Source organism: Excalfactoria chinensis, chromosome 10, assembly GCF_039878825.1.
Source record: "Excalfactoria chinensis isolate bCotChi1 chromosome 10, bCotChi1.hap2, whole genome shotgun sequence".
NCBI lineage: Eukaryota > Metazoa > Chordata > Aves > Galliformes > Phasianidae > Excalfactoria > Excalfactoria chinensis.
In genome coordinates this window covers 16,620,492-16,647,591 of record NC_092834.1, presented here as the reverse complement: position 1 = coordinate 16,647,591, position 27,100 = coordinate 16,620,492, and the positions used below count along the sequence as shown (strand labels likewise).

Sequence of the window (27,100 nt, the reverse complement as noted above, 5' to 3'; positions counted from 1 at the left end):
TGAGTTAAGCCGTGGGCCTTACCACTCATCACTCCCAGCTCTGTGCTCATGCAAATGTTTGGTTTCCAGCTTGAACAAATTCCTTAGCTAGTCCAGCACCTACATAAAATCCCTTCCATCAGCTGTTGAAATACCTTGTCAAAGCCTACAGGAGTACTGGCACCACAGAGTACCAGCAGCTGAGACTCACTGGCTCTGGCTCCTTCAGAACATCACGAAGCCCAAACCAGACACACCAACAGCTATTTGAAGTCCTAACAAATACTGCAGATGCCTTATTTTGAAAGGTGATTATTAATACTTGATCACAAGTTTCTTTTGGCCACAAACAATCCCCTGGATAGCACAGAATAATTAAAGATATGAACTTTGCAGAGTTGAAGACACCAATGGAAGGAGAGCAGACAGGAAGGCACTGAACTGCCATGAATTCTTCTGCATTCAACAGCAGAGGAATAAAAACCAGAACAAGTCAGAAACAAATTCCATCAGTCCTACACCACTTGAATCCAGTTAATAACAGACACTTTCACTATACTATCCTCATTCTCTTGAGGATGTACTTCACACACTGTTGCCAATGGTAACATAACATCATGTCACTCAGCCTTTTGACTGGAGCAACTCTTCTAATTTTCATGCAATAGCAATTTGTGAATACAGGTTAAGGGTGTCAGCTGTCCACATCATTTATCACAGCCTCAATAACAGAACATCCCCGAGTCTCAGGTTCTCACGTACCTGCAAAACAACCCAGCCCACAAGAATCTCAGCAACAGCAAAGTACAACAACAGTTCTTTTTCTTATTTATTCTAAGCCATGCAAGCTGCCTGGCCCCCAAACCTGAAATCATCCAGCTAAAGCCAGCATCCTGCAGAGGAGAGCAGAATCATCTGTTCCTGTAATGAAAATCTGTAATAAGCCTGTTTGAAGACAACGCCGCTTCCATTTAACGTTTTTTCCTGATTAAGTTCCTTTACTAGGAATGCTCTTAGCATCATTTGTGAAAGACGAGCTCTGTTTCAAATGCATTTGGGGAAGTAAGGTCAAGGAATAATGAAGATCTCCTAATAACACCCAGCACTCAGTTCTGCTGCTCCATTTGCTTTCTCCTAACCCTCAACTGCTCCCATCTCATAACCTGAGCGAAGGCTTCACACAAAGGTAGGCCAGTCCGGCTCCAGCTCCCCAAAACTTGTTGCTATCAAACCTTTCATAAGCAGCCTTCAGAAACACAACACCCAACCTCAGGGCTGTCCCTACAAGTCAGGTATTAATGCACACCACTCTTCAGACAAGCACATCAATCCTTATAAAAGACCATTAACAAACAAGTACACCCCAACAATCACATTATTACAGAACAGACTGGTACAGTGTTACCCCTCCCTCTGAGAGGTGTCTCCATGGCTGTAAGCACAGCTTCTCCACCTGTGTTGTTTTAGTACTGGTGCGTCCCCCATAACACATGCCTCAAAGCTACAAAAGCCAGCACAGTTCCATGCATGCTTCAGGTGGGAGGGAGTAAAGATCCTCCAGACACAACCTGGGGAGGGCAGGATGGGCAGCAAGAGCTCAGCAACTTGTATCAGCTTACACTGGGACACGAGGAATAACTCTGCCAGGTGAGTATAGAGCAGCAACTCAGCTCACCCTCACTGCTTCCACTCAGCAGTCCGGGAGCTCTGTGGGGCTCAGCACACCTCAGCTCACTGTGCAGCCCTGGCCATCAGACACAGCTGTGCCCGCCGAGGGAACGTGTCCTGCAAGAACAGAAGATGGAAGGCATTTAGAAACCCTGCGCTGCAAAGCACAGGAGTTGGTGTAAGTCACCTTCTAACAGTCTGACATGCACAGAGCTGAAGCCCATGCTGTAGGCAAAGCATTCCTCTGGAAACGGGGCTCGCTCTCACCCACAGAACGAGCACCTGTCAGCTACGGACCACACCACAAGCAGGCGAAATAAAAAGATTAGATTGATGCTGGGAACAGCGGAGTTCAGTCACACACTGTAGTTTCTCTATTTTGACCGAGCTGGAGGACAGGGAGGGCGGCAGGCCGAGCACCCTGCTCCACAAGGGACTACTGAGGGGAACGTAATAAAGTAACGGGTAATGAGAACGATGGAGCCGCGGGGAACCGCCGTCTTTTATCAATAAGAAGAGACGCGAAGGCGATGAGGACGAAGACGCGCGCCGAGCGCTCAGCCCCACGCGAGCCACAGCCCTCCGCAGGCCCGAAGCCGCGAGCAGGCCGGGCAGGCCGGTCCCGGCACGCCGCCCCCGACTCGCCACTGCGCTCCGGGCCGCCCCGGGCGGTGATGGGGCAGAGCAGGCCCGCGGCCCTCCGCACTGACCTGCGGGGCTCGGCCCGGCACTGCGCGTCCCCTCGGCCCCGCGCCGCTGCCGCCGCGTCCCTCACAGAGCCGCATCACCGCGCCTCCTCCAGCGCGGATCTCTCCGCGCCTCACCGCAGCGCTACCCGGAGAAGCCCGAAAGAGAGCCCGGGCTGGAAGCGCGCCGGCCGACCCCATCAGTGCTTCTTCTCCCTTCCCCTCCCCTTTCCGCCGCCTCGGAGCAGAAGGACAAACTACGCACCGGGACTACTTTTTCCGCGCGGGCGGAACGACACAATTACCTTTCGCGCGGAGACTCTCGGCTTTAAAGCCAGGAGCCGCGCGCCGCGCGCGGTGCACGCCGGGACGCGTAGTCTTCCCCCGCCAAGGGCCCGGCGCGCGCCCGAGGCCTCGCCCCGCCCCTTCTCCCCTCCCCAGCCAATGGGCTGCCGCGGAGGGCGGGGCCGCCCCGCCCCTCCGCGCGCGAGGGGGGCGTGGCCGTGCCGCGGCCGGCGGCGGCCGGAGTTGGTGTTGCGCGCGGGCGCGGCGCTCGCAGCCCGTCCCGGGACTCGGCGCAGCGCGGCCCGCCGGCCGCCCGCCCGCAGCGGGTCCTCCTCGCAGCCGCCGCACTCGGGAGGCGCCGTGGGGCCGGGAGTCCCCGTCAGGTGCGGTGTGAGGGCCGCCCTGTGGGCTGGGGGGGCGCCGCGGGGTCGGGTTTCCTCGGCGGGGCCCCGACCGGGGGCCGCGGGAGGGGGGGGGCGGCGGTGAGGCGGGAGGTGCGTGTGAGCGGCGCCGGCTGAGGCGCTCCGTCCGCGGGCGGAGAACGGCGCGGGGCGGCAGGCGGCACCCGGCGGGGCGCTCGGAGCGAAGTTGCGTCCGGGCGGCGGCGGCTCGTGCCTTTTGTTCCGGGCTGCTGCGCGGCCGATGCCCGCCTTCATCCCCGCCTTCGTCCCCGCCGTGTGTGCGGCCGGCCGCGCTCCGCTGCCCCGCGCCGGGACGCCCCAACGGCGGTGCGCCGCTCGGCCTCTGCGCCCTTCCCGGGGCAGCCCCGGTGTGAGGAGATGCGTGTCGGACTAACGATCGTGCCTCCCCTGCCTCGTTCCTGGGTTAACGATCCCGGGTCTCTCCTTTCCTTTTTCCTGTTGAATGTCCTTTTTCCTGCGGTCAGAACAGAAGGACAGTTTTCCCACTCGCGGTCGCTGCTTTCTTCCTCCTACCGGTGCCCGAAACAAACCCAGTTTGGGGCCGGTTTCACCCCAGCAGTCGTTTCCCTTTTACATCGTGTGCCTGTCAGACCTGCCTCTCCCCAGGCCTGGGATCAGCAGCCCGGGGCTGCTGGGATGGCCCAGAGGTGCTCACCGGCTGCTGCCAGCCTCCTTTCCATCCCTGCTTCACAGCATCCCCCCCAGCGCCCCCTGCTCTGCAGCCGGGGTCGTGGCCCAACGCGTGGTATGGCGATGTGAGCTGCTGTGCTGCCGTGGGCATCGTGAGGATGTGCTCATGTGTGGTGTGGAAAGAGATGGTAAAGAGAATGCTTGACCAGGGAAACAAGACTGTTCTCGTGCTGCTATTGGTGTGATAGATCCAGATGTTTGTAACCTACTTGCGATAGGACAGCGGCAATCAGTAAGTCACGGCCTGGTTTATTAGTTAAAGTGAAGTTCAGAGGAATAATGTCAAGTTAACTGCAAGCCACGTGTGGCATCTCATGGCTGACGGCAGCAGCCAGGAGCCATCAGTGCGGCCACATTCACTCCACAGCCCCATCAGGTAACATGGGGGGGAGAGGGATTTATGCTCTGCTGTTTCATGTGGTAGTGGCACAACAACGTGGGATTGCTGTTACCGTCACTTGAAGTTTAGAGTGGAAAAATACAGGCTGCGAAGCGGAACGAGGCTGTTAAAGTGGAGAAGGAGGCGAGAGCTTTGCTGTTTGTGAAGTGACAAGGACGAAGCTCTTGCTTTTACGTGCCAGCAGTGCCAATCAGTTGTCCGGTACCTCGAGCTGCTGTTCCAATAAGTTGTGGTTTAGCATGGTAGCCTGCGTGCTTCCTTTTGGTTACTGCAGGTCATCAGCAGAGATTATGGACCGTGTGAGTAAAACGCCAGTCTTCCTTTTGCTGAAGATGAGTGGCTGAGTCACTGAAGCAATCTCTTTCCCTGTATCTCTGCAAGTGGACTGAGCGGCTTTCAGATGGCTGGGAGGTGTGGATAGAGGCAACTGCTGCACTGTGGGTGTTTAAACTGCAAGAGGGTGGGTTTAGATTAGATATTAGGAAGACATTCTTTGCTGTGAGGGCGGTGGGACACTGGCACAGGTTGCCCAGAGGGGCTGTGGATGCTCCCTCCCTGGAAGCACTTCAGGCCAAGGTTGGATGGGGCTTTGAGCAACCTGGGCTGGAGAGCTGCACCTGCCTACAGCAGGGGATGGAACAGGGTGATCTTAAAGCTGCCTTCCAAGCCAGACCGTTCTGTGAGCAACAGGATGGCAGATGATGATGCCAGGCACTTAGAAATGCACCCAGCAGACCTAGTGCTGTAACGGGGGTGCTTTTGCATCAGTTACAGTAGCAGTAAGAGGGTAAGAAAAGTAGCAGTAAGAGGGTAAGAAAAGTAGCAGTAAGAGGGTAAGAAAAGTAGCAATAAGAGAGTAAGAAAAGCCATCCTGCTGCCCTCGCTGCTGGTTTCAGAGGTGCGTGTAGCGAGGCTCTTGGAATCACAGTAAACAGATAGAAGTGATGGCAGGCCTCACGCTGCGGGCTTCTGCAGTGCTTGTTTTGGTAACACCTTGTCTGAGGCAGCAGGTCAGTGTGCTGCTAAGGGGTGACATCCTTCCTTTATAAAGATGTTGCTGGTTTAGGAAATGCTGCGACAAACACAGCATTTAGCAGATAAAGGCCATCTCTTTGGTGCTCCGGCACAGCCGGGTTGCTGTGGTTCTTAACAGAGGCTCTATAGGAGTGCAGACGGGGAGAGAGATTCATGGTTAAAATGTTTCCATCAATCCTTTTAACAGGTGTGGTTCTGAGCCTGAAGGTCTCCTTTCCTGAATGGATGCCTGTAGTTATCAGGCCGCCGTACTGAGCTCATCCGAGGAGCCAGGTGGGAAATGGCCTGGAATGCTGTGTGTGCACATTGAGGTGCAGTCATCCAGCTCCAAGGCTCCTCCTGTCAAAAAGCCGTCGTGTTCATTTAGAAGGCATTGGTTTGCTATTAGCGTGATCAAGTTCAGACAACCTTCTGCGTTGACTTTGGAGCTCCTGAGGGAAGTTTCTGCACGCATCACTGATGCTCTTGCTGTCTCGTGGGCTGCTGAATAGGCTGTCAGGCAGCGTTGTTCCTTTGCTTCTTGGTCCATCTATGCCCTTTCTGGTGGTTTTCGTGGCGGTGGTTTTCAACACAGCAAAGAGGAAGAACAACTTAAAAAGGGGAAATATATAACCCTCCCCATTAGCAGCCAGTAAATTCCAAACCAGGCCCTTCTGAAATAATGGAAACACTTGAACATCTTACAGCCCTTGTGCTGGATGCATCCTGCTGTGGTTATTGGTTTTCTGGCTGCTTTTTTTTCCCTGGACAGACCTGTCCTTTCTCTCTGCCTCCTGTTGGTTCCTTATCAGCTGCAGAGGAACCTTTGTGCTGGTGGGGAAGCCCAACAAATCTCTGCTCCTCTCTGCAAAGGCTTTTCCTTTAAGAAACTTTGAGGTTTCACACAAATCTCAGAGAGAATAAACGTTAGTGCAGAAGTTTTCTGCGGAGGAATAATTCATGTGTAATTGGTTTTCCGTTTGCTCTGTGCTTCCCTGCACTGAACTGGGTATTTTTTTACTTAAAAACAGATTGCACAATGCTCTCCGGTGTCAGAGCTGGTCTGTAACTGTATGGTTAAGGAGCGTGACTCGTGCTGTTAGGAATGGTGCTTGGAGGAGGTAGTTTATTTCCATGACTTTTGTGTTGTAAACTGTAGATGTTCCATCTTCAGAGGCAGGGAGAGAGGAGAACTGATGGGCAGTGGAGATGCACAGCATGTGGGGGATGCAGGCACTGTCCATGCAGCTGGCCGGTGCCACGTGCTGGCCGGGCTGGGCAGTAAGAGCACATCCAAGGCATGAAGGTTGACCGTCTTGGAGCTTCTTATCTGTAACACAATGCTTTTATATTGGGGCTGTTTGGGGCTGTTGTGATTTGTTGCAAGGGCTACAATGTCAGATTATTTGCGAGAAAGACTCAGACTTGCTGGGCTGCTCAAGGTGACATGTCTTTTGATTGCAATTATTGTACAGGTGGTAGGGCAGGCCTTCTTGGAATGAGCAAACGGGTGTTTCAAGGTCACCACCTCTGGCTTGGGAAGGTTGCTTGGGCAGCTTGGAAAGCAGAGGCATGTTAGGACTAGGCTTGCCATGACCTGAATTGCTCCTATGCCCGTGGGTTCACCCAGCCAGAGTCTTTCATACCACCAAGACAGGCAGACCTGCAGTATGCAGCTGTATCCACCATGGGGCTGCTCACCCTGCCCTCTGAGCTGCCCCGCAGTGCTGCTCTGCTGCAGCACTTCCATGGGTGGGAGCAGAGCCTTTCCCAGGCGGCCTCCTGTAGCGCTGCGCATCAGCAGTGCTGTGCTCTGGGATGGGAAGCACCCACTCACAGCAGGAGCTGTATGCTGTTGGTAACAGTTGCCATGAGAAGCCTTCAGGCGCAGCTCAGCAGGTACAAGGTGAGGTGGTGGGGAGGTAAAAGATCCCACAGCAGTGCTGGAGCCTCAGTCACCGCGTGTTCTCCTGCAGTCTGGGCCTTTAGCACCGTGTTTCTGCCTGCTGGAATGGGAGAGGTGTTGGATTGTTTTGCCTGTCTGTGCAGTTGTTTTCAGAGAGCAGCTGCAGGTTCCTCTCTGATTGGTCCTGGCGTTCAGTAAATACGCTCTTACAATCAGTACTGCAAGTCGTTGTAAATTGCATCGTATAAATAGCAAGAAGTGCTGCATTTAAAAAGCAAACAAACAAACAAACAAAGCCTGCTGCTCGCCCTTTGTGCTTTACAGGCTTGCTTTTTCTCTCTGAAGCACAGAACAGCGTTAACATTGCAGGCTTTTCTTGTCCTTTGCAGATGGACTTCATTGCTGTGCGTTATCTTTGTTTATCAATGTAAATCAGCAGCGCCATTCCTGAGCAGCAGAGATAGCAGTGACGTTCCTTCTGAAGCTACACTCAGCCTGAGAAACTGCGTTGTTCAGGAACATGTTGGGAAAGATAACCTGCGTGGGTTATCGGAGAGGGCTCTGCTCAGCCCTCGTGGATGAGATGATGGAAAGGGGCTGTGTTACTGCTTTATAAAAGGTTCCAGAGCAACCGCCAGGGCTCTCCGTGGAAGGGACTGAGATTTCATAAGCTTTCAAGTATTACTTAGGTTGGTCTAGAGAGGAACATGAATCAGCACAGCCTTGTACCAAAGTAGTTCTCTCTGCGTAATAATGCAACTTCTTGGGTTTGTCCCCATTGGGTTTCATGAGTGAGATGCTTATCCATTCCAACCCGCATTTCAGTGGGATGGGAGCAGTCCTGCTATCACCTAACAGCTCGTTGTGTTTCCTTGTGGTGCATGTGAGCCAATAGCCGTAATTTACTGTAATGCTTATTTAGTTCTCTCCCATAAATGTATCTGTACCCGACACCCGTAGGTCCCCACTGCCTTTAGCTTGGATGGTTTTGCTCAGTGCTTCAAGCTTTCTTTTCTGTCCCTGTTTTCCTGTGAGCTCTCCCAGCAATGTCAGTGTTCTGCCGGGAAGATGGAAGGTGTTCATGTGACATTTCTATTGGGTGGATGATGCACAGTGAGCTGCCCTTTGTGCGTGCCATCCCATATCCTGCTGGGGCTGACCAGTGCAGGACTGGTGTGAGAGATGTGTGTGCAGTCATCAGCCTGCCAAGCTTTTATCTCAGAGCTCTGACAGTTCTTCTTGGAGGTGCTTGGGTTGTTCTTGGCTGCGGTTTTCTGGGCAAGTTTAGACCACAAAAAGGAAACTGTGCTTGTGGGTTTGCGGGATGAACCAAGCCTGCATTTGTATTCTGAGGAGGACAGGCAGTCCTGTTTCACAAGGTGCCCGTCTCAGGCTGGCGAGGAGCATTGGTTAGCTCATTGCTTTGGTGCCCTTGAGGTGCACGCAGCGGTGCCATTCCAGAACAGGGGGAATATCCAGCGAGCCAAAGGAATGTGATCATCGATATTCCAGGTATTATCACTCAATTTTAAAGCCCGGCTTTTGGTGTAAGAAATAGATTGAGATATGTCTGTATGAGAGGCAGAGGTGAGGGCTTGGTGTCACCCAGCCCTGCTGCTTGGTGCAGCCCCAGCAGGAGCGATGTGTCTGACCACGGCTGCTGGGACCCACAGGACATGGCTCCTCCTGGGAGAGCTGTACTCAGCAGCAGCAGAGGCAGCTTTTTGCTCTTCTGCCTCTTTAAAATGTTGGAATTAATCACTTTTCTGCAGTTGTTTTGCATATTTTTCAGATGAGCAGCTTTCTTGAGCTCTGTGCTCTTTATTACCTAATCTTTGTTTTTAAAGTTCGGAGCATGAGCTCAGTTTTTATTTGGGTTTTAGTGAAATATTTGCTGCCTGTAGCCCTGTCAGACCCTGCAGTTCTCCCGTCTCCAGCTCTGCAGGCCTGCAGTCCCCGCAGCTTGGAAGGGAGTCTGAGTAGCAAACTGTCTGGATAACTGGTGGAAATGGCTTTAGAAATCAGCTGAAGACATCAGCGATCAAACAGCTACTTCCTCAGTCGCTGCTTTAACAAAGAAGAGAATGAAAAGCTTGCCTGGAGGCAGGTATTCGGGGTTTAAAATTAGACCCAGAACACTGCCATGGTCTTGTTCACTTTGCTGCCCGACAGCAGTGTTGTTCTAGTTGCCATAATACAGAGTGGGAATGTATCATGATCCCAGCAACTGGGCTGCTACTGCTTCTGTTGTGAGAGGTTTCAGTCTTCAGTTCCAATGGTGAAGCTTCATGGTCTTATAAAGTATAAGTAGAGGTGTATCCTGGCCTGCTAGGTTTGGCCATTTGCAGCCTTGGTATCATCATCTTTTGTTTTACTTGCTGTCAAAACACGTGCTGGTCACATGGTGGGCTCAGCTCTGAGCAACAATGGGTTTTGCTGGTCAAATACTTCTGCCTTGGCTGGAAGAGCTGCGCTGCAGTCCAGGAGCTTGCAGCCAGACCTGCTGATTAGTATTTACTTTGCTCATGTCTGAATGCTTCCAGTTAGCACGTGAGCTGGGAGTCATGTTGGGAATTAAATGCTGCAGTGTTCAGCGACAGGGAAGTCTTGGAAGCAGGGGCCGTGCTCAGTTTGGTGCTTATTCTTCAGGTTTGATCAGGAGTTTCCATTTTAAGATAGGAGGGGAATGCCTGGAGTAAATGCGGGATGTGCTGGGGTCCTCTGGTGTTCACAGCTACACAGATGAGAATGAAACAGCCATCCCAAAAACATACGCTGGTTGAAAAATGTACTGAACTTATAAAGTAGGGCATGATGTTCTCATACCAAACAGAATGCTGACTGTGACAAACGCTTGGACAATGCACGCGTTCTCGTTCATGGAGCTGAATGAGATGGGAATAACAGCAATAAAAAAGGCAAAGTGGTGTCAGCAGCAGCGATCCCCGTTAGAAGAGCTCCGTGCATTCAGCCGATGCTTTGTGTAACTTCAGTGCAGCAGTTCCCATCCAGGCCATGCAAGCTGTCAGCTTATCCTGCACTGGGGAAGCGGGGCTCTCTGTGCTGCATCTACAGTGCTCTAATCTGGCTAATACTTCATCACAGGGATCTATTTCTGAATCTGCATCAGGTTTTGCAGGCCTGGCTGTCTTACAGCAGCCTGATTGAGGTCTCGTTGGGTTGAAAAGCTTACAGAGAAGTAGTGCTGCGATTCAGGCTCGCTCACAGACTTGGCATGTCTATGGCATATCCATACTGAGAGAGCACAGTGCGCTTTGAGGAGGGCAAGTGGGAGCAATGTGCCGCGTTGCTGTGTGGGCCAGTGTGACTCACTGAGAGCTTTAAAGGTCTTTCAGGAAAAGCTGACAGGCCTCAGCTCCCCACTTGGTCGCCTTATGGGGCTTTTCCCTGAGCAGGAACCCACAGTGGTTCTCCTGCTTTGGGCTGAGTGGCTTATGGGCACTGTGGGTCTGTGAGATGGGCCTTCTGGTGCTGATGGCCAGGGCTGCCTGGTACAAACTCTGGAGCTTAATGCATAGAGGGGAGGAGGGAGGAGGTGTGTGCTACCCTCTGCTCTTTGAACAAGAGGGATGTTTCCATCTCTGCTTTCACGTGGTGTTTCAGATGGTTTAATTTGTGCACAGTGCTTCCTAGTGAGAAGTTGGGGCTGTCAGAGATGCAGGTCCCTTAAAGCAGTGATCTCACGTGTCTGCCCCTCTCACCCCATGTGAGAGGATGCTCTGTGTGCTCTCTGTGAATATCTGTACAATACAGAACCGTGGAATGAATTGGGTTGGAAAAGACCTTAAAGCTCACTGAGTTCCACCCCCTGCTGCAGGCTGGGTGCCCCTGCAGCACGTGAGGGTGAGAGCAGCTGCCCGCAACGCCGGGTCCGTGCCCTCATCTGCCACGGTGTGTACAAGCTGGCACGCTCGGGGCTCTTTGTCTGCTGCTGGCTGCGCCTGCGGTTGCCCTGCAAGCGGTTGCCCTGCAAACGGTTGCCCTGCAAGAGGTCCGAGAGCTTTTCTGCCTGAGATTAGAACGGGCGAAGGGAAGTGGAAAAGAGGGGAAGCAGACTTAGTGAGCGCCTCAGCAGCTGCTGCCAAATCGCATTTTGGGATTCGGTTCTATTTTCAATACAGCGCTGGCTGCCAAGGCTGGCAAACTGCGATCCCGCTGGAGGGAGGAGGGCAGGGAGACGTCAGCACCGCCCTGCAGAGGAGGGACAGAGCCGGGTTCCGAGCCTGCCTGGCTCCTTCTGCGGGGAACAAAGAGATTCGGGGGAGAGGGGGGGGGAGGCGTTTTCCAGAGTCTTTTTTTTTGGTCAGGAACGAAGGAAAACAATGGGTTTGATTTGCACTTCAGATGTGGTTTCCTGTCTCCCCTCACGTCATTTGCATGCGTTTAGGAATAGTTTGGTTTAACTTTCTTTTATAGGTGCTTGTCCTTTCCTCAGCTAGAGCCGGTCGGGGCCTGGTTTCCCTCCTGGTTTCCCTCGTGATTGCCGAGGGGATGTAGCAAGGAATGAACAAATCCAGGTTAGCAAAACGGACTGGAATCGGCAGAACGACAGGCTGAAGTGTCTGAATTGAGAGCGAAGCCTGCAGTGTAGGAAGGGAAGATGGCTGAACAGCAAAAGGAGCAAAGTTGGGAGCCAAAAAATGCCTGGGTTTTCTTCCTGCCTTTGTCGTGCCTCACTCGTAACCTTGGAAACGGAGAGACAGCGGGGTTGGGAAAGTTGCTAATTGTAAGAACGGAGATAAGACGCAATAGAGGCTCCCTTTTCAGTTTCACTTACCCTGCAGTGCTGTCTGCACAGCCTGTGGTGGCGGTGAGGTTGGCGAGGCAGTGAATGTCCAAGTGCAGTGCACAGCTGTGGGCACTATTTATACCTCTGTGGACAGAGGAGTCTGCACAATGCAATGGACACAGCTCAGCTCAGTGGGATTCCTCGGGGGTTTTTGTCCTGGGGAGGACTTAACTGGTGTCTGTGTAACAGGTTGGCCTGTCGGCGTTCCTGGATAGAAAGGGTCGTGCATTGCCCTTTAAGAAAAGAAGAGAAAAATATGGGCTTGTAGATGGGCTGAAGTAAAATGGTTAGAGATCTTAGTAGGGAATTCTAGGAACAGTATGTTTGTGGAAAGAGCCAACAAGGAATAGTTCCCAAATACATAAAGGGAGATGGTAGCAATTAAAATATGGCCAAGAATAGACAGCAGGTGAAGAGAGGAGCAAGTCACACAACTGAGGACTTGCAGGTGGAGGGCCTGAAGCCTCTGCTGAGCATCCCTCCCTCCTGGCACATGTGCCTGAGCCTATGGCTTCTCCTACAGGAGCAACTTCCAACTTTCCAAAGCATGCAAGGAAGATGATTATTGTAATAGTTTTGTCTCAGCTGAAGGACCTGGAAAGGGTGTGATTTGGTTTGTCCTTTGTAGACATGTTAATGATGGGAATCTTTCAGAAGTCGGCTTGCAAGGACAGAAGGACAAACGCAATTATAGGATGTGTAAAATGGAAATTAGGCACCGGGACAGAATTGCTTCAAAGGCGAGAAGCTGGAGTAAATTAAGAACTACCAGATACCATCTCAGAAGTACTGGAATCTTATATCTGGCAATTACTTTGAGAAAAGTTTGCTGAGGGAAACCACTGCCGACATCGTAGATAATTTCACATTGACCCCTGTTTCATATCTGAAAAAGCTCTATGAAGTCACCGAGCCCTTTAAAATACCTCTGAATGTTTCTGTGCCCCCCGGGGATGTGGTTGCAGTGCTGTCTTTACTTCCCGTTTTTCCCTTAGTGCTCTGAAATCCGCAAGCTGCTGCCATTCCAGACTGCTGTCTCTTTGGGGAAGCTGAGGATGGGTGAATTACAAAGCAATTGGAGCGAGGGCTCAGAAGATAGGATCTCTCCTCAGTTTTCTTCCCTTGTAATGTCAACACTGTGGTTTGTAGAGAATAATACTTTGCACGTACGCTCTGAAGTTCCAGCTTTGGCTCCGACTTGTCCTAAAAACCACTTTGTTGGGTTTGATCTGATATGGGTTACCAGCTGACAGCTCTTGTCCCTCTAAGAACCTCATTTCCAAATTCTGTATTACAAAAGCTCGATCAAAAGATAAAACTTGAACTAATAAGATGAATAATTTACCGAGATGAAAGAAAAATGGAGCGGGGCAAAGCTGAGAGCCCGAGGCACCGATGTGTTCCCAAAAGTCTGTGGTGACTTGCTGACCGTAGTGTATCTCTTACTGCTACCATTGCTGGAAGTGAGGCTGTTTGCTACCTGAAAATAAGATCTGTCAAGGCTTATAGAGCCATTAAGGTTGGAAAAGACCTTCAAAATCATCCAGTCCAACCCACCCCCATTGCGTGCACTGACCTTGTCCCTCAGTGCCATGTTTCTGTGGTTCCTGAGCACCTCCTGACCCCACCACAGCTCAGGGCAGCCCATGCCGGTGTATCACTGCTCTTTCAGAGGAGTCTTTCTTGATATCCAGCCTGAACACAGCAGCTCAGTAAACCGCTCCACCTGACATGAGCGAGTTTTTACTTCTTGCCCAGTACCTTCTGCCAGCTCCTGAATGCTGTGTGCTTTCCATTCCTCAGGTGACTGTGATGTGAGACAACACGCATCGTGGGTGCACTGGGAAAATCTATGACCCTGCTTCTTGAAGGCAGGAGCTGCAGCACTGAGCGAAGGGCAGCCGGCTGTGCCACCGCCGCTGTGCCCGTCCTGCACAAACCCAGCTACCAGGTACATTGCTGCCTCTTGCTTTGTGCTGTCCCAGGCATTGAAGGCCTTGCTTTTGTGCTGCCAGTGTTGACAGCAGTGTCAGCGCTGACAAGAGCAGTGCCATGCAAATGGGAGCATGACTGGGATATGTAAAGTACGTCACAACCTATGGAATGGTTGTTTGGATTTGTTTATACAGAGACTGCAACAGTTGGATGAACAGTTGGGTTGAGAGAGATCATAGAAACATGCAATGGCCTGGGTTGAAAAGGCCCACAATGCTCATCTGGTTCCAACCCCCTGCTGTGTGCAGGGTCGCCAACCAGCAGCCCAGGCTGCCCAGAGCCACATCCAGCCTGGCCTTGAATGCCTGCAGGGACGGGGCATCCACAGCCTCCTTGGGCAACCTGTTCCAGTGCGTCACCACCCTCTGGGGGAAAAATGTTGGATAGACTCTTGTGGTAGAACCCACAGTGTTATACCCAACCACCTTTAGGGTGCAAAGCTAAGTTTGAAAGCCATGGCTAACCAGCCCTACAGTTTGTGTTCCTAGCACTTCAGCCACAGAGTTACAAATTGCTCTGAATAACTATCTTCAGTACAGCTACGTTCAAGGAGATTGCATTTATGGCTGTCCTCTGGTAGCAGAAGGGAGCCAGCAGTTTAGCAGCATGTTTGGCCTCCTGTTTGGCACTTGACTGGGATCGTGGGCTCACCTGCAATCCAGGCTGTGCTTAGCAGGGTGGGAGCTGCCAGAGCTCAGCATAGGCCGCCTAGCAAAGTGTCTGAGGGCTGGGCTGTGGTGTCCATGAGATGCTCTGGGGGCTTGGGAAGGGGAGAGGGGGATATCACAGCTGTTCCCGGGTGTGTGAGAGGATGAGAAGTAAAGAACACAGACTGCAAAGAAGAAGTTTTTATGAGCCTTAAGGGGGAAATTCTTGGCTGTGAAGATGGTTGGATGTTGGAACAGGGGCCCTGGAGGTGGTGGCATCTCTATCTCAAATATAAGGAAGCCAATTAAAGCACTGTTGGTAGCAAAATCAAGTACATAAACGTGGAATTAAGGATTAAACATGTTGTGGTTGAAGTGATCTTTCAAAAATACTTGGAAAACAGGAAGATGTGCTCGGAGGTGTGGAGATGTGTTAAGGTGGGCCGTTTCTTAATTGTAAGAAAATGCGAAGCTGGCTCTTGATAGAATACAAGAGGTGGTAGGGAAACCTGTCACATTTGCCAAATGCGGTCAGTTGGGTTGGATGTGCGTCCAATTGGTGTCTATGAGTTGGTAAACAGATTCTCTTCTGTCCGTGGAAGTTGGCAGATGCTGCTGAATTCAGCCCCACGGAGGGAGGCAGGTGGGATGAGCTCTGATAGGTTTCTGCAGCTGTTTTTTCTGAGCATTACTCGAGTTAAGGGGACATCATTTGAATGAGGGGGCATTTCTCATAGACGTTTGGATGAGTTTCTTTGTGTGTGTGTTCTGTTGCCTATTTAACTTCTGCAGTTCATGCGTTTTAGCTCAAGATGTGCTCTCAGGGAGATGACAGAGGATGGCTCACTGGCCCAGCAGTCCGATGAGGCCCTGCTGTGGAAATCCCACATCCTCTCACTTCTTACTAAATTGCATGGTGTTAAGTGATTTGTGATTCCAGGGTGGGAAGCTCTACCGTTACCCTGGATTGTTTGCAAGTGAAGCAAACTTAACACACTTCTTATTGCCGCTGCATTAAAGAGCTGCTGTATGAAATGTGCCACAGGTTCAGCGTGTGACTTCACAGCAGCTGTTTAAGTCTCACCGTCCTTCAGACACTTCACAAAGGCAACTGCATCAGGTCTCAGCACAGCAGCAGTTTGCTTCTGCTTCCAGGGGTGGTGAGCGGGATCAGATGTATAAATGGCAGAGAGCACAGCAGTTAAATGCTCTCTGAGCATCTTTCACTTGAACAAATTGTTAGCTTTAGCTTGGCGACTGTGTACAAATATCAATGGATAACCCAGCTGTAGTTGCAGTGTGTTCTGTTATCACATGGCAGTCTGGGCAGCTCTGGCATGCAGAAACTTTCATTGATGAGCTTTGCAGTGTTGCTTGATTTATTTGCTCTGAAGCAATAAGTTTGAATATTTTTGCTTCAGGTTGCTCGGCTTCTGAAGCAGCTTTGGTTTTGTATCAGGCATGTAGAAAGCTGCTCAGTATCTGAGAACACTGTAAGACAGTGCGCAGCAGCTCACAGCCTGCCGTCAGTGATGACAGCATTTAATGCAACTGGTTAGCAAAGGAAGGGATATTTCCTTGTATTCTGCTGCTTTCTTGGCTAGTGAAGTTGTGTGTGCTGACTACGGTGTTTTAAAAGCAACGTCAGGCTGGTGGGATGTTTTATCCCTCTCTGCAAGGTGCCTGGGGCATCATCTTCTGTAGTCCACTTGCATTCTTTGGAGTCTTCATTCAAGATAGAAAGCATCGTAGCAATTAATTTGAAAAACCATGTGGAGAGAACATATTGTTTTTCTGGAAGGATCGTATGGGAGTCCTATAGAATCTAAACTAGATGACTTTCTTAGAGGAAAATGTTAAAGCTGAATATCTGAAGAAGTTGGGTCTGATTGGCTGCCTGTGGGTTTGGAACCAAGCCCTTTGTAGGGCGTGATAACCTTATTGCACTGATGCTGTGTGGTATGGCTGTGGCCTTACGCCAGGAATGGAAACTCCTGATGTTAAAGTCAGACCAGTGTTTGACCAGCATTTAAAAGGAATAAAATCTATTAGGAGTTGCAAACAGCTTAAGAAAAAAGCTTGAGTATATTATAGCCCGAATAATCCTATAGTTGTCATAAAAATGGATGTTGTGGGATCGCAGTGAAGCTTCCTTAGTGCTGAGCTCCATCAGGCAGGTATGAAATCAATGTGGAGGAGGAATTACATGACACATTGCTGCTCGTGGGATTCATGGTTGCCATCAGAAAGGTAATTTTCCTTGATGGCTCTGGTAAGCTACAGGTAGAGTGTTGCATTGAATTAGCATACGTGCCTTTGTGTCTCACAGCTTCTATCCCCTGGATAGCTGTTTAGCTCTCCTAAGTGTCAGAAGCAAGAAAACTGGACCCTTCAAGGTTATGGTTCTTCATGCTTGGGTAGTGCAATTCAGAAGAGCCTAAACACAACAAATCAGAATCTGTGAAACGATGCGTGGCTTCATGCTTCTGCAGGTTTGAGAAAGTACGTATAGATTTCCATTGTTCCATTCCAGAGAGCCCTTGAAGTATGTCAGGTATTTATAGCTTTGGATGTCTCACTTGTACATGCTGGAGTTAATGACTCACACCTTTTCCAAACAATTGAAGTGCTTCCTGAATAGCAGAGAAAACATTCCTTCCTCTGCTCGAGCACTGATTCACGTTCTGATTCACATTTGTTTGTTGTCGTGTGGCAAACACCATTTGGCATGTTTACTCCTTGGTCTTAATTACCCTGCAGCAGTACTTTTCTCTTTATAGATCTTATTTCCTTTCCTCTTCTCAGCTGTGTCATGAAACAGCACCTAAATTAATCCCAAAATAGAAGCCTCCTTCTTCCTTCCATCTTCCCTCCTCTCCCCAGCTGTGTGCTTCTGCTGCTTCCCTTCTCACCAGCACCTGTGGGCCCTCCTCCAAACTCAACGTGCTTGAGCAGCAAGAAGTAAACCCAGGGAAGGATGAAGGTTTTAGCAGTAAACATGCAGTCCTGACTAGCTTGGTGAGGAGTCCTACTCGCAAACATTGATACCAGCACAAAGGAGGGACGCAGCACACGTAATGGCATAGCTGTCAAGAAATGGGCCTCAGGAAAGCTGGGGATGTGTTGGGTTGTGCTTCCTCAGCTGAGTGACTGCTTACCCCAGCGAACTTAACCACACAGAAGGCTGTCAGCAGCACCGAGGTGGCCAAGCGGCTGTGAGAAAGGTAAGCAATATGTTGTCTTTGTCTCCTGAGCCACCGGCTCGGTGTTTCCATCAGCATTACACAATTTCTTGCCCCTTCGTTGGTGCAGAAATGAATTCACGGGGCTACAGTGGAGAACAGGCATTGGATGTTGTGTTCTTGGGCTATAACGGCCCATTCACTGCTCCTCATGTCATCGAACCCCAGGGAGCAAACCTGCAGAGCATTTGGAGAGTTGGATGGGGAGACAACAGTGGTCTGCTTGAGTTTGTCACGAGAGAAAGCATTATTTGCCTGTACTGCTGGGTTTTGCTGGTACGCCTCTGCTTTTATGTGGATAAACAAAAACTTGGAGATATAAAGTCAGTAGTTGGTTGTGTACAAGTACTGCTAAACGTCTGTAGGCTTAATGTGGCTTTGGTGACAAAATGTAGGATGTGGTTAAAGCGCAGTTATTTTCAGCAGTGACGCTCAGAGAAACGGCGTGCTTTGAATGTGAAGCTGTGTGCTGCTGTTGTCTGCCCTGCGCCGAAGAATTCATAGCATGCAAGATCAGATCTCCCCGAGATGGCCCGCTTTGCCTCGGCGCTGTTACCCAATCACTCTTCATTCTATTCATTCCTCTGCCCCTTATTTATACCTCTTCCTGTTTTTCCCCCTCCTTCCCTGTGTATTTGAACACAGCCTGTTTCCTTCTCTTCCACTGCAATATACCGGTGGCACTCATTTGTTTTTCCTCCCACCTCCAAACGACTCGGGTTTTGTTTCCCCTTTAGGTAATTTGTACTGTTGACTAATTGCAGTCACGACTTAGTTCTGCTCCACGAGCTCAATCTTCTCAAACTGTAGCAGGCAATCGATCCTATAGGCAGTTTTGCAAAATAATCTAGCAAAAAAACAAACACCGTGAGGAAACTAGCAATCTTCCCCTGCCCAAAATAAACCAATATACAACCCTGATTTTCCCCACCACATCCCGCACAAACGTCCATCTTCACACACAAATACAAATATTTGCAATGCTGCGAGATTCCTGTGGGCTCTGTAAAAGAAATGACCTTCTTTTGCTATCCTGGCTTGCAAAGGAAAAAACAATTTGAAACCCAACGAGCTTCCCCTGCACTCGCCCAAGCAGACCACACAGACTGCAGTGTGCGTGTCGGAGGGACAGCGGAGGGCTGCGCTGTAAGAGGAGTCTGGAGGGAAGCCATGTATAGACAAGGCAGATGAGGAGCATGACAACTGGAAGCTGGTTCATTCTCGTCTTTCTCTGCAGCGTTTTGGGAAAGAAATTGAGCTCACACTCCTCCTACCTCAAAGCTGTGCCTTTAGGGAGCCATTGTGTTCGCTCCTTTCTTTGCACAGAGGCTAAATTGAACATTTCATAAGCACGCGGTGTTAATGCGAGGAAAAACATCTGCTTTTTAACACTGGAGAACACAGGCAGAGTTTGTTAGCCGTGTGTTTTGCAGGTGCTGCCCCAGCTTTGGGAAACTCATTTTTGTGTGGGTTTGGGAGGTTTGAAACAATGATCTCTGCTGTTCAGAATGTTGGGAGCTTTGTGCAGCAGGAACAGGGCAAAGCGTAGGGAAAGCACTTGTAGGGAAAGCACTTGTCGGGGTCCCTTTTTGCTCTTTCCTATTTATCCAGTGTACAAAGGAAACAGAAGGAAATCTTGTCAAATAAACTGGTTGTTGTTTGTCTGCAAAATCTGCCTCCCTCCTGACTGCCCCGTCTTTCAGATTTTAATCACCTTTGTGGTATTTGGAGTGGTTTGTTTTCCACGAGGGAAGTTGTGACTTGTTGCAGTGGATGGATCGTCAATCAGGTTTCACATTAGCAAGGAAAATCAGAATAAAAGCCTGTCTGCGTACCCTCAGATTCTCACAGGTTTTGTCTGTGGAACAGCTAAGTAACCTTGCCAAGGTGCTTTATTTTGATATGCCCAATATCACGTTAACCAAGCAAATTGGGCTCGGATTACAAATATCTCTTGATGCAATGTATTGCAACAGTGTTGGTAACTGTGTGTTTTTCTTGTTTTCTTCCTGGGTTGTCATGTATATGTGCAATAAAAACGGGCTGTCCCATATACATCCATTTGTTTTCCACTTGCATTCAGGCCCAACTTAGCAGAGATGGACCTGGTGAATTCATTTTCCTCTTGTCGCATTGCAAACCCATACTCCAGTAGTTGTAGTTAAACAGATTAGGGGTGCCAGGGAAAGAAAGGGAAAAGTGACTTCTTAATGTGTACACAAGGGACAGCCTGCTGTCAGGTACGTAGATGACCCAGAAATGGATCTGGTATCTATCCAGGTGAAACTTTTATGGTGTAGTTTTTAGGTTTTGGACTTGCATGGAAATGGAGGTGCTTCGGCCACCGGAGAATGTTAAATGTTGGGTTGGAAAGATAAGAATTGGGTGGGGATACAAGTCTGCTTGTTTGCCTGTGGAAAAGGTGGGCAGAAGCTTTTGTGATTGTAAATGTTGGTTCTGTGACCAAAATGATCCACAAGGACGCATTCATTTCCTGAGCTACTTTTTGCCATGAGAAGTGAAAAATCAGAGGGATGCTCCCTTCAACCAAAAGGACTGGATTCAAGCTTCTTGAGTAGGCGGCAAATCTACACCTTAAAGAAATGTCCTCACGTCGCTTTACTTTCTGTCTCTCATTCCTTGTGGAAGTGCTGGATTGGCACAGCGTGCTTTTGGCTCTTCTGTCTCCCTTAATTGGCATTTCATCTTGCCATGGGCTACTGAGGTCCCAGCATTCTTTTGCTGCAATAAATAATTCAGACTATTAGTGCACTGAGCACTTGCTCCAATGACTAAGCAGGATGTTTTGGGGACAGTCTAATATGCATTTTGCTATGTGCTCGTAAAGAGTTGCTACTGAGAGTGATAGGAACATTAAAAGATTGTATCCTTTTGTTCCTTGTTTGTGTCCTTACTTCCTGTTCCTTGCACAATTAACCTTTTACAGCCGTGGTGTGCAAAACCACTGTGGATGCCCCATCCCTGCAGGCATTCAAGGCCAGGCTGGATGTGGCTCTGGGCAGCCTGGTCTGCTGGTTGGTGACCCTGCACACAGCAGGGGGTTGGAGCTGGATGAGCACTGTGGGCCTTTGCAACCCAGGCCGTTCTGTGATGATTCTATGAAAACACTATCTTGTTCTCTTGAATGTCATTGGGTGTTTTTTCACTGGGGTTAACATGAAGAGCTCAGTTTTATAAGAATGCCTCGCTGAAGGAAAGAAAATATTAGTCAGCCTCAAGGTTTATTTGTAGAGGTTTGAGTTCAGGGCATGGCATTGTTACACTAGGATTGCAGCAGCCGGAAGAGGGGAGATGGGTATGCTATGGCCTGGAAGGGAAGCTGGGTTTGTTAGCTCAGGCGCTGCCCGTTGTACTTTGCTGAGCAACTTGCTGTGAAGGTTTTTCATTTCTTCCTTGGGAACAGAATGGGGATTCGGGATCAGAAGGAAAGCGTGGGTGTATATAGACTGAAGATGCTTTTATTCTTTGTGCAGAGGGTGGTTTTTTTTTCCCCACTCATTCAGGAGATGGGCACGCTTGTCTCCTGATGTTTCTTTCCAGGGACTCATTACAGTGAATGCACAAGTACTATCAGATCATTCTTATTCAGCTACATGATTAACAAAATGGAAAGATGGAGTGATTAAGCAATGAAACTGTAGCTGTCCCATGGGAGCACCTCAGCAGTTGTGCCTCAGCAGTTCCTACCTGATTCCAGCACTGCCTTCAGAGGAGGGAGCAGCACCAAGTGTGTCTGTGCAGATGGAAAGGCTCTGGTGTTTACATTGTGTGTTGTGTTTTAAAACACAGAACTTGAAGGTGATGTGTGTTTAATGACTGCTGTGTACAGTAACTGCACATCAGAAAACATCAAGGTTTTGTATGCGTTGGTGCCACAAACTGCATCACAAAATACTATATAAAATCTCAGTGTGAAAGCTCCAGGTGAAGGCTGTCAGTCACTGGTTAAAGGAGACAGCTAATGAAATGTAGCATTTAAACTACTTGACAGCCAGTTGTATGGCAGAGCGCTCCAAGCCGCTTTGCAGACATCCCTTCTGATTGATGCCAGCCAGGAAGGTGGCAGACTGAGTGCTCTGATGTGTGCCTGTGTGCTCCTCCATGCAGGTGTACCTGGTGTGTGTGCTCACTGCTTACATACAGCACATGAGAGTTAGCATATGCATCCCAATGCTTTGTGCTGGGAAGTGCCCAATAGGTCCGTGTTTCTAAGATTCTACATGGGAAGTTCTGTCAAGGCATGTGCAAAAACCAAGCAGTGTGTGCTGTAGGAGATCCTACTCCGGTAAGTTCAGAATAACATACTTGTGATGTAATTTTCACACACTCCAGTATGAGACTTTGAAGTGTTACTGCAGATCATCTGTGACTTCTGGAATCTGCATAACAGATATTTGAAGATAAAAATCTGTGGGAAAACCAAGTGGGTAAATGCTGCTTGTGTAAGGAAGCTAATAAGGGCCTTTGAGAACTGGCACTCCAAGAAGAGCAAGAATATTTTTCACCCACTTGAGCTTCATTGCTACTAAATAATACTGCTCTATTTTCTACTGTTCCCATTTAGAGCTGTGTGTGTGTTTCCTTTGGCAGGTGGGGCCAGTAGAAAGCTTGGGATGGTTTGGTTGCTTTGCAGGAGCTGGAGCTGCTAGGGATGGGGATTTCTGTTAGAACACAGAGCTGATGGTGGAGCTCTCGTTGGATGTGGAACAGCTTTAAAAAAACATATTACTTCAGAGAGCCAGAAAAAGTGTTTCTGTGTGGAAGAAGCAGTGGTATGTTGAGATGAAAGTGTGTTGTGAGCTGAGTGCTTGTCCAGATAAATGATGTGATGCAGGGCTGACTTTGACCCCAGCAAATCTTGACTCTTGGTTGCTGTCTGTTAGTTGGCCTGAATTTAGGTAGGATAAAGTGGATACCCTCTGGTTAGAAAAATGATGTGAGGAGATGCAGCCTGTTGCTGATTCCTCATGTCCTGCTGGAATACAGTATGCAGTGCAAAAATGCAGCCATGCCCTGGTTGTTCCCAAGAAGCCCCATACACTATTCATACAGTGTTGCATTTGTATTTTGAGTTTCTTGGGCTAGCTTTATTGAATTTTTGATGCAGTGCATACAGGGATTAAAATATTTCTGCACATGCATGCCGTGATGCACTTGGGCACTAAAGCGTTTGATTTTGTGCTGGGATAAGGAGCGATGTGTGTTTGGGAGCTCCTATTTCTTGGCCATGCTGCTGTGTTCAAGTAAGGGCTTTACAAAGCTGTGTAGCCATTCCAAGTGGGATCCTTATCTTCTGGAAGTTGAAAATGAGAAGGACTGATGGTAAGGGATTTCTATTTATCCCTTCCTTCTTTTACTTTATGCCTATTCTGTTTTATGATCATTATGTGCCACCCCCCTACACACACACTTGCAGCCCTCAAATGGTTTCAGGTAACCATGGCAGTCAGATACTGCTTGTGCTGTCTGTAAGGCAAATATTAGAGAGGTAAGAGGACAGAACAAATGTCAGCTCCATTTGTCTCCATAAAGGCAGCATTGTTCTATGTTTCATTGCTTGTAATATGAAGAGATTTGTTTAAAGGGGGTCCTTTCTAAAAAGGGAATTGTCGTTAAGGAAATTGTATGCTCTTCAGTTGCTGCTGTTTCAGAGCAATCTACACCAAAATGGTGTTTTCTGTAGCAATGGAGCAGGCCTGGGCTCTGATGCACATCTGTGTTTGAAGTATTTTTATCCTACATGTTAAAGTAATGAGAGATGGGTAGCTAATGAGGGAAAGTACTGTTAGCATCCAAAGGAGGGCTATGTGGATGGATGGCCACTGGTTTAGGGGGGAGGGTGTATGAGCAGTGGCTGAGGGCCCTTGGTTTTTTGGGCCCCATTTCTGGCCATAACTGGGGTGGGTGGCGTATTATACCCAGCTGCTGCACAATAACTTGCCCAAATGTTCTCTACAATTGCTGTGTTGCTGGTTGTGGTTGGCTCAGGGATCACCCCCACGGCCAAGCACAGAATTGGAGGTAATCTGTTTTGTCGGGAGTGTGTGTAGTCCCAGTGCAAGTCTGCATGCTGTTATTTCCTATCACCTACTTCTTTTTATTGTACTGTCAGAGCATCTCATGCTGAGTGTGAATGTTGTCTTAACATGTGTAGGGTGTTTGTATTTCATACTGCGTGCAACCAGAACAGACCTACACACTGTCCGTGTAGTGTGTCAAGTTGAAAAGATCTTCAGCATCTGCAGTATTGAACAATTCTCAGTCTTCAAGAGTACAAGTTTCCTAAAGTCCCTGATGTTTAGTCTCTGATAAGATGGTCTTTTAAAGGTGGATAACCCATTCCACAGAAGAACACGCGGAGAATATTTTACTGACTGATAAATCCTAATGTCTTCTGTAGTGCCATGCCTCCATTTGGTCTGGAAATCTGGGTAGATATCAAATTGTTTGCTTATCTTTTGGGATAAAATTGAGTCTTCTAAATTATTGAGTATGCTCTCATGTTACAGACCAGACCCGAGTGGGCTCTGTGTGCTAAAAGCTACTCATTAGTAGGCAAACTGATAGCTGAATGCATTTATTATTGATGCCTTAATGGGAATTTCCCTGTCTGAGGAAGGATGATAGGCCAATGGAAGGAGTTTGCATGGAGACGTGATGTTAGTGCATCCTGTGCATTTATTTCTGGGGATGTTTGTTACCGTGTGTATCATTGATGGAAGCAGCTTGAGTCTTGCCTTGCTGCCTTCATATGGTTCTTACAGGCAGGCCCTGTCCCTCCAGCTCCCTGGATCAGCCCCATGGGGCACACACTCAGCCAGGGCCAGGAGCTCAGGAGAAGCAATGAAGGTAGGGCCGTGGCAGCCCAAATGGAAGAAGACCAGTTGAAGATATTGCAGAGGCACACCCGTGAAGCATTACTCATCCGCAGTATGTGATTGTTGAGTTTCCGCTGCGATTGGAAGCTTCTGGTTGAAATGGATTTTAAATTAAGCCAAGTATTTGAGGAACAATAGGAGAGAGGAAAAAACTGTAGCATGAGTCATAAGTGTGGAACCTTCCACCGTTGTATCCATCTGACTGCTGAAATCCTGGGGATTAGGTAAAAGAACAACTGTAGTTCCCAGCGTGTCAGTGCCTCCTGTGTCCATTGTAGTTTGTTTATTGGGTAAAAGAAACAGTGTGGTCATCGAATCTCACTGCTAGGATCAAAACTGGTAGTTTATAACCGGTGTTTCTAAGCACGCAGCTTAGATGTTTTGCTCCATAAATGAATGTGCAAGGCATATTAAAAAATGCAAAGAACACCTCAACGTATTACTCTAAGTTAGCAGCGTGATGGACAGTGAAGGAAAGGGAGGAGGAGGGTGCCACATATACAGGCATTTTTAATAAACACCAGGTGAAACAGTGGGATGGTTGTACAAGGACGTGGGCTGGGATGCAAGACCTGCAGTCTGCCTGCAGTGGCTAAAGGAGCTGCTGGGGTCAAACAATGAGGTGTGTAAATGGTTCTGCTGGAGGCCACCAAGTTGTGGAAGCCTCCCCAGCCTCGAACTGCGATCAGTCAGCGTGTCAGTTTGCCATATGGACCATCTGTGGAGAAGGGCTCTATGGAAATCCCAGCCTTCCGAGCCAACTGAATGCTCAGAACTTGTTTTCAGGGATCAAAAACAGTTTTCTTAGCTTGGCTTCCACCACCTGGCTGTCCCTGCTGGGCCTGGTGGACTGCTGGAAACTTGGAAAACCCTTCCATTGATGGAACTTGATGCCCACTGGTGTGTAATGGCATCGAGTGACCAATTCAGCAGTTCCTGCAGCAGCTGCCAGAATGTTGCTTAGCTCTTCTGTAACTCGCCAAGCAGGCACTTGGGCATCTTTGAAAACGTAATTAGATACCAAAGCAGGAGTGAAATGCTGAACTGCATCCATCTCCTTCTTCCAAAAACACTTGTGGTTCTACACTGAGGCATTTTCTTCAACTCTTGCATTTAACTTTGTCGCTGTTTCTTTAGAGGTTCAGCGGTGACATCACTCACAAAAAGGACTTTGCTTTTAGCAGGTTTGAGAGGGTAATGGAGTGGACTTGGAATCTACCGGCTATCTAGGAAAGCTGCTCTTTGTGAGCAGTGGTGAGTGGTTTGGGTCATTTTACATGGCCCTGTTCCATAGGCTTTGATTTCATTTAGGCAATGCAAATACGCTGTTTGAAATGCGTATAAATTTCCTGCAGAACTTAGGACTTGTGTGATTTAAGCAGTGCATAAAAGCAATCACTTTGATACTTAGTTGGATAAATACTTCCATGCATGGTCTGCCCCCCACCTCCCTCATTTTTACTTAGTCCTCACTTTCCCATCCCTTAATGCTTCCTTAGATTATCTTATGTAAGAGCAAAGCAGATCACAGCTAGGACTGTATGGACGGTGACACTGCAGCTGGGTACGGCTCACCTTCCTGTCCCTGCTGGTCACTCATTTCCACTTCTGTGTCAGCCCCATGTGTTTGTGCAGCCTCGTGGTGAACCGAGTCGGGAAGTGATTCAGCAGGAGGAGGACAGCCCTGCCAAAAATGACCAGCTGCCTGCTGTTGGCTTGGCTAGGCTGGCATAGGAGCAAAGAGCTGGCGGAGAAAGGGTAGGAGTGCTTAAGTTTATCCTCCTGCTGAACAAGTAATAATGGAGCCAAAGTCTAGAAACTAAGGCTTTGCCTGGAAGTAAGAGAAATGGGAAATGTAAGAAAGGCGTACACGAGCAAGTTGAATTAAAAGTGTTTGCTACTTCCTAGTTCATTTTCTTGAGTTTATTTGAAATCCATGTGTTGATTTAGCCCAGGTCAGTTCCTTACTTAGTTAAGTTAAAGCAATAAAGTATTGAGTAAACAAGGCATACCCGTGGCAGGGATGCTGATGAGGTGTAGGCAGCCTTCTAGGTTTCTCGGGCTTCCCGCAATGAAACAAGGTTTGCTGATGCAGTTCCTGGAAGCCAGTAGATGTGCAGGTTGCAGCCTTTTTCAGGAGCACTGTGGAAGTCAACACGAAATACGGGTGCATCGTTTGATGCTGAATTTTATGCACGCTGTCATTGCTCAGCTGAAGTGTTCCACCAGGTTTTCAGCGCTCATACTTTTGAGCATGTTGCTCCACTGACACAGCTTTGGGCCAACCGGGGCACGTGAGGAAGAAGACGAGGATTGCTTACACTTGGAATATTTGCCATCAGCTTTTCCAGTTCTATCGGATTTTTCTCTAATGCCAGAGACAAACTGCAACCCCACAGCGAGGTAGTGTATGGCTTGCAGATAATAGCGATAGGGTTAAGATTGATGTGACAACTT

General features: G+C 49.0%; 2 protein-coding genes across 10 annotated transcripts in view; one reads left to right on the top strand and one right to left on the bottom strand.

Annotated features, from left to right (window-relative positions):
* Window positions 1-2,732, bottom strand: part of HMG20A (high mobility group 20A) — a 37,645-nt gene extending 34,913 nt beyond the window's left edge. For 2 of the 5 annotated variants that reach the window (XM_072345379.1, XM_072345382.1), the window contains exons 1-2: window positions 2,358-2,485; window positions 1,655-1,764 (exon numbers count right to left, since the gene is read on the bottom strand). The gene's annotated coding sequence lies outside the window, so the exon portion shown is untranslated. Of the gene's footprint in view, window positions 1-1,598; window positions 1,765-2,357; window positions 2,486-2,598 lie in introns of those variants that run through there. The other 3 variants (XM_072345383.1, XM_072345381.1, XM_072345380.1) reach the window with 3 other exon arrangements.
* A 120-nt stretch (window positions 2,733-2,852) lies between these two features.
* PEAK1 (pseudopodium enriched atypical kinase 1) overlaps window positions 2,853-27,100 on the top strand; it is an 86,606-nt gene continuing 62,358 nt past the window's right edge. For 3 of the 5 annotated variants that reach the window (XM_072345081.1, XM_072345078.1, XM_072345082.1), the window contains exons 1-2: window positions 2,853-3,001; window positions 13,664-13,811. The gene's annotated coding sequence lies outside the window, so the exon portion shown is untranslated. Of the gene's footprint in view, window positions 3,002-13,663; window positions 13,812-17,391; window positions 17,727-27,100 lie in introns of those variants that run through there. The other 2 variants (XM_072345079.1, XM_072345080.1) reach the window with 2 other exon arrangements.